This window comes from Coregonus clupeaformis, chromosome 19 (genome assembly GCF_020615455.1).
Source record: "Coregonus clupeaformis isolate EN_2021a chromosome 19, ASM2061545v1, whole genome shotgun sequence".
In the NCBI taxonomy this organism is placed as follows: domain Eukaryota; kingdom Metazoa; phylum Chordata; class Actinopteri; order Salmoniformes; family Salmonidae; genus Coregonus; species Coregonus clupeaformis.
This window is the reverse complement of record NC_059210.1, coordinates 9,720,746-9,733,168: the sequence shown is the minus strand read 5'-3', so window position 1 is coordinate 9,733,168 and position 12,423 is coordinate 9,720,746.

The following is a 12,423-nucleotide window of genomic DNA, read 5'->3' as shown; positions in this document are numbered from 1 at the left end:
ACCCTAAGCACACAGCCAAGACAACGCAGGAGTGGCTTCGGGACAAGTCTCTGAATGTCCTTGAGTGGCCCAGCTAGAGCCCGGACTTGAACCCGATCGAACATCTCTGGAGAGACCTGAAAAAAGCTGTGCAGCAACGCTCCCCATCCAACCTGACAGAGCTTGAGAGGATCTGCAGAGAAGAATGGGAGAAACTCCCCAAATACCGGTGTGCCAAGCTTGTAGCGTCATACCCAAGAAGACTCAAGGCTGTAATCTCTGCCAAATGTGCTTCAACAAAGTACTGAGTAAAGGGTCTGAATACTAAATGTGATATTTCAGTTAATTTTATTTTATAAATTAGCCAAAAATTCGAATAAACTGTTTTTGCTTTGTCATTATGGGGTATTGTGTGTAGATTGATGAGGGGGGGAAAAAACAATTTAATCAATTTTAGAATAAGGCTGTAACCTAACAGAGTGAAAAAAGTCAAGTGGTCTGAATACTTTTCGAATGCACTGCATGTGATTTTATTTATGTTTATCTTTATAATTGTTATAAAAAATGTACAATAATAATATTAGTATTAGTATTTTTCTAATTACACCTGTTCCCCTTGTTCTTTTGACTTATTATTTCCTTTGACATAAATGCTTTGGAATGGCACGTGACCCTTCTATGTTTTAAAGGGATCCTTCGAGATTTTGGCAATGTATGTACTTTATGTACTTCATCAGAGTCAGATGAACCCGTGGATCTCATTTTGATGTCGCTGGGTCCAGTATGAAGGGGACGTTAAGAGGTATTTTTGCAAGCCAATTCTAACTAGCACAATGGCTGGAAGTCTATGGGTATCTGCTAGTTAGCAATTTCACTAGCACTAGTTAGCAACTTCCTTCAAACTGCATACAGAGACATATAAATGGTATCCACGAGTTCATCTGACTCTGGGGAAGTAGATAAAGGGCCAAACATCCCGAAGTATCCCTTTAATGTGGGATACAGAGTACCCTGGAAAAAACATGCTAGACCTTCAGGTCTCGCTCAAGTGCTAGTTCTATTTTAGTGTTAAAAATACCCATATTTTATACACAAGTTACAACATGTTATGGACCAAAGAAATGTGATGGTATCAGAGGACCAGGCAATCTGGTTTTGCTTTGAGATTTCGTACTGTGACTAAGACAGGTAAAAAGGTCCTCCCGTATGCTGCAATTCCCATCTTTTCAGTCCATGAAACTCAAGTCCATTGCCTAATCTGATTGGGTTTGAAATTCATATTCAATTCATAGTGAATTTATGAACTTCAGGAATTCCATTTTCATGGTATAATCAAGAGAGACCCTCAGATTTCAGATGCTCTCTATTTCTGTGACTTATATTAGAGCTCACTCATTGCACACTGGCTCTGCATGGGAACTAAGGATGCAAAACAAGGAATTATCCAACTTTCTTTCATTTGGATATCAAATCCTGCCGTTTGGGAGGTAGGGTAGGAGGACAGGTAAGGTCCAACACTGCCCCCACCAGGAGTTCTCATCCCAGCAGGGTCCCAGGATCGAACCCTCCATCCCGATCTGTCGCTGTCTGATCTTCGACCCCAAGCCATACAGACAGAGAGGGAGGGTAGACTTGGGAGGTAGCAGATTGGGAAAGCTAGCGGGGGTGGAGGTCTGAATCAGGGCGAGAGAGACAACATACCCTAGCTGTGTGTAACTAACTGCCCTAACTGCACAGTGAATCCTTTCGCTCGCTGCCACGCCATCCTGCGACCGCAGGATTGCAGTGTTTACTTAACAGCCGGTGCATAAGAGAAAGGCTGCATTCCAAATGGCACCCTATTCCCTCTGTAGTGCACTACTTTTGACCAGAGCCCATAGACCCTATTCCCTCTGTAGTGCACTACTTTTGACCAGGGCCCATAGACCCTATTCCCTCTGTAGTGCACTACTTTTGACCAGAGCCCATAGACCCTATTCCCTCTGTAGTGCACTACTTTTGACCAGAGCCCATAGACCCTATTCCCTATGTAGTGCACTACTTTTGACCAGAGCCCATAGACCCTATTCCCTCTGTAGTGCACTACTTTTGGCCAGAGCCCATAGACCCTATTCCCTATGTAGTGCACTACTTTTGACCAGAGCCCATAGACCCTATTCCCTCTGTAGTGCACTACTTTTGACCAGAGCCCATAGACCCTATTCCCTCTGTAGTGCACTACTTTTGACCAGAGCCCATAGACCCTATTCCCTCTGTAGTGCACTACTTTTGACCAGGGCCCATAGACCCTATTCCCTACGTAGTGCACTACTTTTGACCAAAGCCCGAAAAGTAGTGCACTACATAGGTTAAAAAAAAGCACTGTATAGGGAATAGGGTGCCATTTGGGACGGACCTAAAAAGGGAAGACCACCGGCAGTTGCCACCCGTCGGGTGCTGGGCAGGACCTGGGGCTCATCTTTGTTGAATGTGGCTCTGGTACCTGCCTGCTTCTCACCTCCCACTGGGCAGCCCGGACTGCTGGAGACTATATTTAGCAACAAACTGAAAAAGAAAAACCCTCTTCATTCTTAAAAAAGCTTTCTTTTTAGGTTTCCATTGAGGCTGGCTGGGGGTTTAAAAGAGGTGAGAGGAGAGGAGGTGAGGTGAGACACTAGGCTGCACTCTGGTGCTCTGACTAAGTGGTGATTTGATTTGCACAGGGTGGTGGTGGTAGTGATGATGGTGCAGATCTGTTTTTCCCCCGCAGCATTCATCTGTAGATGTTGTGTTTGTAATGCAGACAGTCAACCTCTGGTTAGAGCTAGATCCTCTCCTCTACAACCTCATCTCCTTTCCTAAGCTGAGTACATAAGCAGCGGACTTATTTCAAGACAATGGCGTGATTCTTCGTCCTGGACACATTTACATGACATTTCTTCTTCTGGACATCCTGTCCAACAACATCAAATTTAAAGTGGCTGATTTTACATCTTGTAAGGTGTTTAAAATAACAAATATAATGGAATCCTTGGAGAGGAAGGTCAGGAAGACTGGCAGGCTGGCAGGTAGAGAGAGACAGGGGTTGGCAGCACATTGAGCCACTGAGAGTCTTCAACCAAAACCACAGACAAAACCTGCTTTTAAAAGAAAGGGTTGACGACAGCGACCAGCGTTGTCTTTTCTGCGAAACTCAAGTAAAAAATAAATAAGTGTTATTCTACTCCAACCTCCCCAACATGTGTCTGTCTTTCAGAGGGATCCGGAGAAAGGAGATCACAAGTAATCTTATTTTTCTAAGAGACCAATCCATCTTTCTAAGGAGCGAATGGATGCAGCAGTTTCTAAGGAGGACATGTATTGAAGATATAAGTTCCATGTTCTTGTTCACCCCTACACTGTGGTGTACGTGTGCTCCAATCGATGAGACAATCGCTCTTTTCATGCCTCGCTTTCTTTCCATGTTTGGTTCAGTGGTTCAGTGGGTGGTAAGACATACAGTAAGAGGCTCACTGTGATTGGGGATGAGGGAGTTAGGCCTGGGAGTATGTTCCAATCCAAGGTGAGTAGGTGGCCTACCTACCAACGTACCTCATGGGAGATGACTGGTGTGTTCTGTTCACTCACTGCCATTAGTCTAAGTGCAGTAGTGTCAGTTAACTCGCCACTGGCACCAGGAGCACCAGGACTACTTAATGCCAGATGGAGGGAGCTGTCCTTGAAGTCTTCACAAGCAAGACATAGAGAAAGAAACCCTTTATTCAGTAGAGGAGAGCGTAGAAAAAAACGGATAACTTAGCAAGGTTACCACAAAGTGTAGGTTAAATCCCACATAGGAAAAGGGGGGATAAAGGAAGCGGGAGGGAGGGGGGGGGGTTGAACTTCCAATTCCATTGCTGACTGTAATTTCTTATTGCGTTCAAAATACAGGCCGGGATATAAAACAAAGCGGTGGTTGTCACGCTAAAGGGTCCTGCTGCTTAAGAGGTGTCAAATTATTGTACCTCAGCTGGATACGTGGGTGTTGGAAGCCAGGGGGTGAGGATGGAGCCAAACCCAGTAGACTTTGGCACATCTGTCCCCTCACCGCTGGCACGGATCAACCTTGCTCGCTGTGAGGCTTCAGACCATCGATAGGCCTCTGGTGGATTGGCAACCGACTAGTACCAAGAAACCATGGAAACCATGCAAGGACTTCACTGACTGACTCCCAAATATTGACCTATGATGAAGAGGGTCATTGGATTGGAAAACAAGTAAACATGACAACAACAATTGTCTTCCTGTTGCAGGCTTATCTCCACCCAATCCCCTTGGAACTGACACTTACACTGACATAACACTTCTTCTATGGTACAAATAGGTCAGCGCTAGACTAGAGAGGGGCCCAAACAGTACAAAGATGGAACTAATAGCGGGAAAAATGCTAGGCTGTTTTACCAGAGTGTGTGTTTTACCAGAGCGTGTGTTTTACCAGAACGTGTGGTTTACCAGAGCGTGTGTTTTACCAGAGCGTGTGTTTTACCAGAGCGTGTGTTTTACCAGAGCGTGTGTTTTACCAGAGCGTGTGTTTTACCAGAGCGTGTGGTTTACCAGAGCGTGTGTTTTACCAGAGCGTGTGTTTTACCAGAGCGTGTGTTTTACCAGAGCGTGTGTTTTACCAGAGCGTGTGTTTTACCAGAGCGTGTGTTTTACCAGAGCGTGTGTTTTACCAGAGCGTGTGTTTTACCAGAGCTTGTGGTTTACCAGAGCGTGTGTTTACCAGAGCGTGTGGTTTACCAGAGCGTGTGTTTTACCAGAGCGTGTGGTTTACCAGAGCGTGTGGTTTACCAGAGCGTGTGGTTTACCAGAACGTGTGGTTTACCAGAATGTGTGGTTTACCAGAACGTGTGGTTTACCAGAGCGTGTGGTTTACCAGAACGTGTGGTTTACCAGAGCGTGTGTTTTACCAGAGCGTGTGGTTTACCAGAGCGTGTGGTTTACCAGAACGTGTAGTTGGCCAGAACGTGTGGTTTACCAGAACGTGTAGTTTGCCTGCTTTGGCACATTGCATGAGCTTGAGACAGCTCTGAACTGAATGAAAGCTAATGGCTGGACCGAACCTGTTCTGATGAATACCTTTGAGTAAGCGAGCTCTTGTTTAAGTACATTTGCACTAAGTACATTGTGTAAGTACATTGTACTAAGTATGTACGGAACATTTATACAACATTTTAGTTTATTTTTGGGGTGTTCATCCATACCAACGATAAGCAAGGCAGTGGTGAAACTGGCAAGACCATTGACAGCCTTGCGTGTAAGCCCTCCCATAATCATTCAGTTAGACTCTCCTCTTTATTTAACTTCTTTACTCAATTGCAATTTCTTGTTTTGCTGAAACAGCAGTAATATTATCATTTTTTCCATCTTTGCTGTAGTTAAATGTATGTGTTTCTTTCTGTAGCCTATTTCAACTTCCCAATACCAGACCACCAGTGTTGGGAGAAGGGAACTACATATAGTTTAACTAGTAATTTAACTAAATATTGCAGTAGGTTGGTGGTAGTTGCACTAAATTAAAATATTGGTAGTATTTTCAGTAGTTAATAACTTTTTTGCCATGTAGCGGTGACGCTAACTACTGGAACTACACTCTACTTTTATTTACAAAAATAAAATAAAATATTGGTTTTTGTGTTTAATAGGCCAAATTAAACATTCCGTTAACTCAGATCTGACTCCAGAGTGACCCGTTCTTGCAATTTGTAGTCTTTGACATTTCAGATATGATAATTTTTTACAAAGTAGTTTGGATGTAGTGAACTATTTTTTCAAAGTAACTTTAGTTAAGTAAACTGTATTTTTCTTAATGGTAGCTTTAGTGTAGCTTAACTTCTTCCAGTAATTGGTAGCTTGGTAAACTATATTTTCAGAGTATCTTCCCCAACACTGCAGACCACCAATACCAGACACATTTTTTTCTCATACCCTAGAGATGAATTGAAAGCATTCATGTTTCATACACGGAACCTTGGAAAAATACTTTTCAACACTGACTTCCGTTTCAGTGCAAGTCTTTTATTATTTCTTAAACATAGAGCTGTAGAATAAAGGAACATTCTTTTAAGGTGGCGATTTCCTCTATAACATTCAATGCTCTGTTACAAAGTGCTTAGTATTGCTTCTCTATGCAAACAACTCACTTCACGCTGTCCACTCTGATTTTGGGTGGGCAGTGGGCACCCATAGTTTCAACTGACTGACCAAATAAATCTGATCATTTTTAAACACATATTGAGAATCTATGCTTGGCTTGTGATTCATGAACTGCTTTAAAATGTACATTATTGACATGTTATTCCTTAGGATCAAGATCATAGTTTTTTTAAATATAATTTTCTACCTTTAATATCACCTCTTCAACTACATGTAGGAAAAGGTCCCCAGCCATGCAGGCCTGACAAGCCTTTTATTATCAGATATGGTAGATCCACTCTCCATCCACTCTCCATCCACTCTCCATCCACTCTCCAATTAATTTCTTAATTGAAAAATGTAGGCTGGAGCTCTGCCAAAAATTACAGTATGGGAGAGTCGGGTAAGTTTCGTTTTTTTTTCATTCAGCATCACTCCCTCAAGGGAAATATAGTATTCTTTCTAACAAAGATGTCTACATATATTTCAGGATGTTGTGTATCCCTGGAAATAGTCAGAAATCATGTAAAGATTACAGTTTTGAAAACATAGCTTGTCCAAAGAAAGTGGTCTCTTGGCACAATTTCCCCGGATATGAGGTTAGTTGAGCCATCGGGACAGGGTAAGTTAAGCCGCCTTCAAATTTCTGTACTGAATGAAATATTACCACTACCTTTTTAAAACCATGTCTATCTTTATTTCCCAAACACAATTCAACACAATCACAATCACTTTTTTTGTCTTTTAATAATTTTAAGCATCTTTTAACAGAGGCTTAACACCTAACAAACACTTGTACTTTTTTAAACACTTTTAACATAGGTGTCACGCCCTGGCTCTGGGGACTATGTTATGTTGAGCCAGGGTATGTAAGTCTATGTTTGTATATCTATGTGGGCCTGAGTGACTCCCAATCAGAGGCAACGAGTGTCAGCTGGTTGTCTCTGATTGGGAGCCATATTTAACTATCGGTCTTTTCACTTTGTGTTGTGGTTTCTTGTTCCGTTAAGGTTTGTTCGTGTTGTAACCTTAGACGTCACGCATCGTTGGTTATTGTTTTGATCGTGTGATCATTGAATAAATATATATTATGTTCACCTTCAACGCTGCGCATTGGTCCTCTCTCGTAGACGATCGTGACAATAGGCCAGGCCCTGTTGTTACCTCATATCCCAGAGATAACGCCTTGCATTATGCCTGGGAAGAAAACACTTCAATTTGCTCAACTTGACATTGGCTCAACCATTGGCTCAACTTACCCGAAGGCAAACATTTTGACTATATTAGCCCACACAGCTACAAGGATGCACTTTCATGCTAGGTTTAAGGCCTCATATTGAAGCTTATAGAGACTCTAACTGATGTATAGAGAAATCTTAAAAGTATCTACTTTGGTTTAGATACAAGCATCAAGAAACCTCTAACACAATAAATTAATTTGACTTAGTGAAAATCTGTTTTTTGGACCTAACTTGCTGACCACTTTTTCCATGTGGTTTCCCAAAGATGTCAGTTCAACGTCTAGTTTTGATTACATTTGGTGGTGTTGTCAACTAATGTGAATTCAACGTGAAATCAACAACAATATTCACCATGTCAATGGATTTAGGTTCAAAGTTGGGTGAAAAAAAATACAAAATGCCCTTTCATTGATGACTTTTTGCAAATCCAATCAGTTTTCCACGTTGATTGAATGTCATCACATAGATTTTTTGGGTTGAAATGACGTAGAAACAATGTTGATTCCACCAGTTTCTGCCGGGTGGGTTCTTCCTTCACAGACTCCATGAAATGATGACCTCTTCCTAAATATTTGGTCAAATTATTAATTTTGTTTATGGTTTCCTAGAAACAAGGGTGGCTCAACTTACAACACTATCCCCTACAGTGAAATGCTAAATACATTGAGATGTTGACATGTCCCTCGATCTGGCCCGGTGTGACTGTGAGTGCTGCTTGTGTTTCTGCTGAATGCTGGTTGATTTATTAGGTAGGGTTAACAGTACAGTGAGGCTCCAGACTCCAGGACGACGAACGGCTGCTCCAATGGAGGGCAGACTTATATTTCAAATACTTTGAGTGTTTGCCCTAGCCTGTCAGTAGTGCCAGATGGTGCCAGGGTTTGCCATTTTGGGGCTATTCTATTGGTCCGTTAAGCCAAGTGCGCACAATCAAACCCAGCTCAATCAAACCCAGCTAAATCAAGCCCAGCTAAAGGATTTTATATGGATTGTATTTGAACCCCAGTCTGCTGCTCCGGTGGAGTGCCGCTGGGCCAGGCTGGTGAGCTCAGAGTCCAGGCATCCAGGATGGAGAGGAGAGGATGGAGAGAGAGGGAAATGGACAGAGCCAGAGGGCATGCCAATGCCATGGCTGCCACCGGCAATTCACAGCACAGGAGTCTTTTGAGAAAAGTATTTTGCTCTTTGGCTTTTCCAGGCATCGCCGGGCCGGGCAGTTGGTTCGGTAACGGTGTTCATTCAACCATGCGAGGTGGCCGGTGGGCAGCGCAGGGAAACTAAGCAGAAGCTGGTCTGATTGCTTGCCCTGCCTGACTGAGGGCTCCTGGGCCAAGTTAAGCACGGAAATATTTATTTCCTGTTAATTCAAGAGCCTTCCAGGTTACCCTCTCTCTGTTCATCCTGAGGTACCGGCCAGCCACTCGGTTCAACCGTGTCAGTCAGCCACAGGACTGTAGGCTATTTACGGTCAACTGGGTTCGTGACTTGGTTAAATCATGTAGCGGCAGGTAGCCAGGTGGTTAGAGAGGCGAGCCAGCAACTGGAGGGTTTGCCTGTTTAAATCCCGGGTCCGACAGGAAAAAATCTGTCAGGAAGTGAGCTGGCAGGTTTACTGGTATCAATTCCTAGATGCCATTGCCTGCCGTTGTGTCCTTGAGCAAGACACTTACCTCCCACTCTCACAACAGCTCCCCGGGGTCCTAGTGTGGCAGCCCCCAAACACGCAAAATAAAAATAAAACGGTATTTGTATGTGAGTCTTTTGGAGGGGTTAAAAGCGGAAGTAACATTTTGGTTGGACCTTGTGTGCAATTAACCAATAGAGTGATCTTAATCCTAATGAAGGTCAGCCATATTAATTTATGTTTGTTCAGTGAAAGTTTGAGACATGGTTAAACCATGTTTAGGTGACGGGTTTAACTGTTTGTCTGAATTACCCTTGAGAATTTCAGTGATACGTTGCTTACACACCTGGCGTTCATTTTCAATTACATTTAGCATGCTCAGAATCTCCATTGAAATAATCTCTGTCCGGGAAACAGGCCCATAGAATTTAATCGAGGACTCTTTAGCTATGGCTATTATATCAGCTGTCGCCTACATAAGGAGACGTTCACTTTGCAGGGTGTTTTTTTTGTTGGCCAGAGTAAAAGTTCCCTTAATTGTGCTGCAGGTATTGAGTTGCTGAGGGACGCTGCGAGGCTGAACGCCATACGGTTGTCTCGGAGAGCCAGTTCTGTGCTGGGGGACACGGAATGGATTTATGTTTGGGCAGGGCTGCTGGGCTGGTGATTGTGTTTGGCGTATAGCACTGTAGGTCTCCTGGCACCGGCTCTGCTTACCTATGCACACAGGGCCCATGATCTCTTAAATTACAGCGAGGAGGATAAAAGATTTACAAGGTTGAAAGTTCTAACTCCTGTACTAACGTCTACTGAGATGTGAATTGGAAGTCAGGGGTAACTTCAGGGCCTGTATTCAAAAAGCATCTCAGAGTAGGAGGGCTGATCTAGGATCAGGTCCCCTCTGTCCATGTTATCTTATGGATTATGATCTTAAAGGCAAAACTGATCCAATATCAGCACTGAGTGAGTCTCTTGTGAGTACGGGACTAGATCTTGAATATGTATTTGGTTGTGTTGACCCTTCCATGGTATTAATTAGATGTGACTCCATTACACTTGGAGTAGATGTTGGGTCAACACTTACGTTTTCCTCTAAATTACCTAACATGGCATGCCATAAGCTGCCGGTGTCCTCGACAGGGATTTTAAAAACATATTTTTCATTCATTTTGAGACTTGAAAGTTCACCTAACATTAGTCTGAACTGAAACAGCCCAGTGCAGTGCACACAGACATGAGCTGTGTTTTCTGTCTTCGACAGCCAAACAAAACGAGTATAATTTTTTTTTAACCTATAATAATAATAATAATAATGCAAGTATATGGAGCACTTAGTTGGTATGGCGCCAATGAGTGGAGAGCCATATGAGCATCAACAGAGGGTCCAAGAGAGGATCTCAGTTTCCCCTGCAGAGAGAAATGTATACAACTAAGTGTGTGTCCTTTACGTACAGTTAGTTTGAATTGTCAACAGACAAAAATATACTGTGTGAGCAGACTGAGCTGAACCACTACTGGATGGCTGGATGGCTGCATGGCTGCATGGCTGGATGGCTGGATGGCTGGATGGCTGGATGGCTGCATGGCTGGATGGCTGGATGGCTGCATGGCTGGATGGCTGGATGGCTGCATGGCTGTTCTGAGGCCAGGACACACAAATCTCCTCTTCAGCTCCTGTGAAACGAAACGCAGTCAGAGTGCCGGCACCCGCATCCTACCCTCCCTCTATCCCTCCCACCCTCCCTCCATCCTAGCGCCATACCTCCCTCTGGAACAGGAAACGACAGGGTTGGATCTTAATTAGCTTGGCAGTTATGAATAACATCCTCAGTGGATTAAGGGGACTGTTGTTGTTGTAGGTTTGTGCAAGGAGCAGGGAAAATGTCCCACCAACCAACCATTCTGATTCAGTTATTGTATAGTGGTGGTACACACACACGCACGCACGCACACACACACACACACACACACACACGGAAACACACACACACACACCTTGAATTTGTATCCAGTGCCACGGAACTGTTGGAACCTACCCAGGAACGATCAGGATCACACAAGGGGCCATATTCAATCAAACATCAAACCCGGTAAATGGGAGATTTGGGATACCAGAAAACATGTTTAAAGAATGTGGACTCCACTGGTAATCACTATTCCTTGTGCAATGTATCCAGGGATGCCCCTAGCCTTTTGGGGGCCCTAAGCGATTTTTGGTTAGGGGGCCCCACCTCGCGGGCAAAACATTTCTGTGCCCCCACCAGTGGATAAAGAATTGTTTCAGTGTTAAAGTTATTTCCTGCAACTCTGCACATTTTGCCATCGGGTGTAGAGAAAATGTTGCAGTTTTAAAGGTAATATCCTGCAATTCTACACATTTTGCCATGAGGTGGAGAACTGCTGATGTACTGCCAAATTTTGAAATTGCACCACTGGGCCCTTCGCGTAGTCTGCATATAGGCAGAGGCGGCACCGAATGTACCTGGCAGTCTCCATGCATTGAAACTATCATTTTCAACCATTTACATTTTACATCTTCTATCAATTTCACCAGTATTTATTTTGTTGTGTCAGTGGAATTGGATCAGACACATTCACTGGGTGGTAAAAGGTTGACTTTTCCTTTGCTCCTCCTGCAGCAGCGGTTGGCTCGATTGGTATTCAGAAATGCTTAAAATCCAAGATAAACTGGACCAAGGACAGAGTCTTATGTTCAACATTTTTCCAAATGATCAAAAAAATCTTTTTAGAGGAACTTTGGATCTTTGAGTTGGATTTCAGTCAAGACCTCATCCGAGTCCCCACCCATCATGCTGTTACATTCTTGATTATGGAGACTTTCTGAGTATGTGAATCTTATCTGGGCTCATCTAAGACTACACAACTCTAATTATAAGGTTTATAATAATGTTATGCCTCTCTATGACACACTTAGTCATGATAATACTAGGATGATAATAGCATGTTGTAAGGGGGTCATAAAAGTAAAGTCTTATAATGCATTATACCTACAGGCTTTAAGTGAAATGTTACCAAACTATCTCTACACAATAACTATTTAGGTCACGGAGAGCCTAAACATCTCCCATTATCTGGAGCCAAACAAATTCATTGACAAAGCTAAAATATGACAATCAAATGCTCTGCATGCTCAGATGAATGTCTTCATGACTGAAAGCTTGAACCTTATACTCATTGAATGTGCATTGATCTAAGTGCGCAGAGACTCTTCTACAATTTAATCAGGTGGGGAAATTTGAGAGAGGCCTAGTTCAGTAAGTATCCAAAAGTTAACACCATTGCAAAATCTTTATCTAGCCTCAAGAGGTTACAAACATTCATCCCAAAATATATATTATTAGCCATTCACAATCACTGTATGGTACTGTAGCCTAAGAGAGCAATGTCCTTATACAGTATTTCATT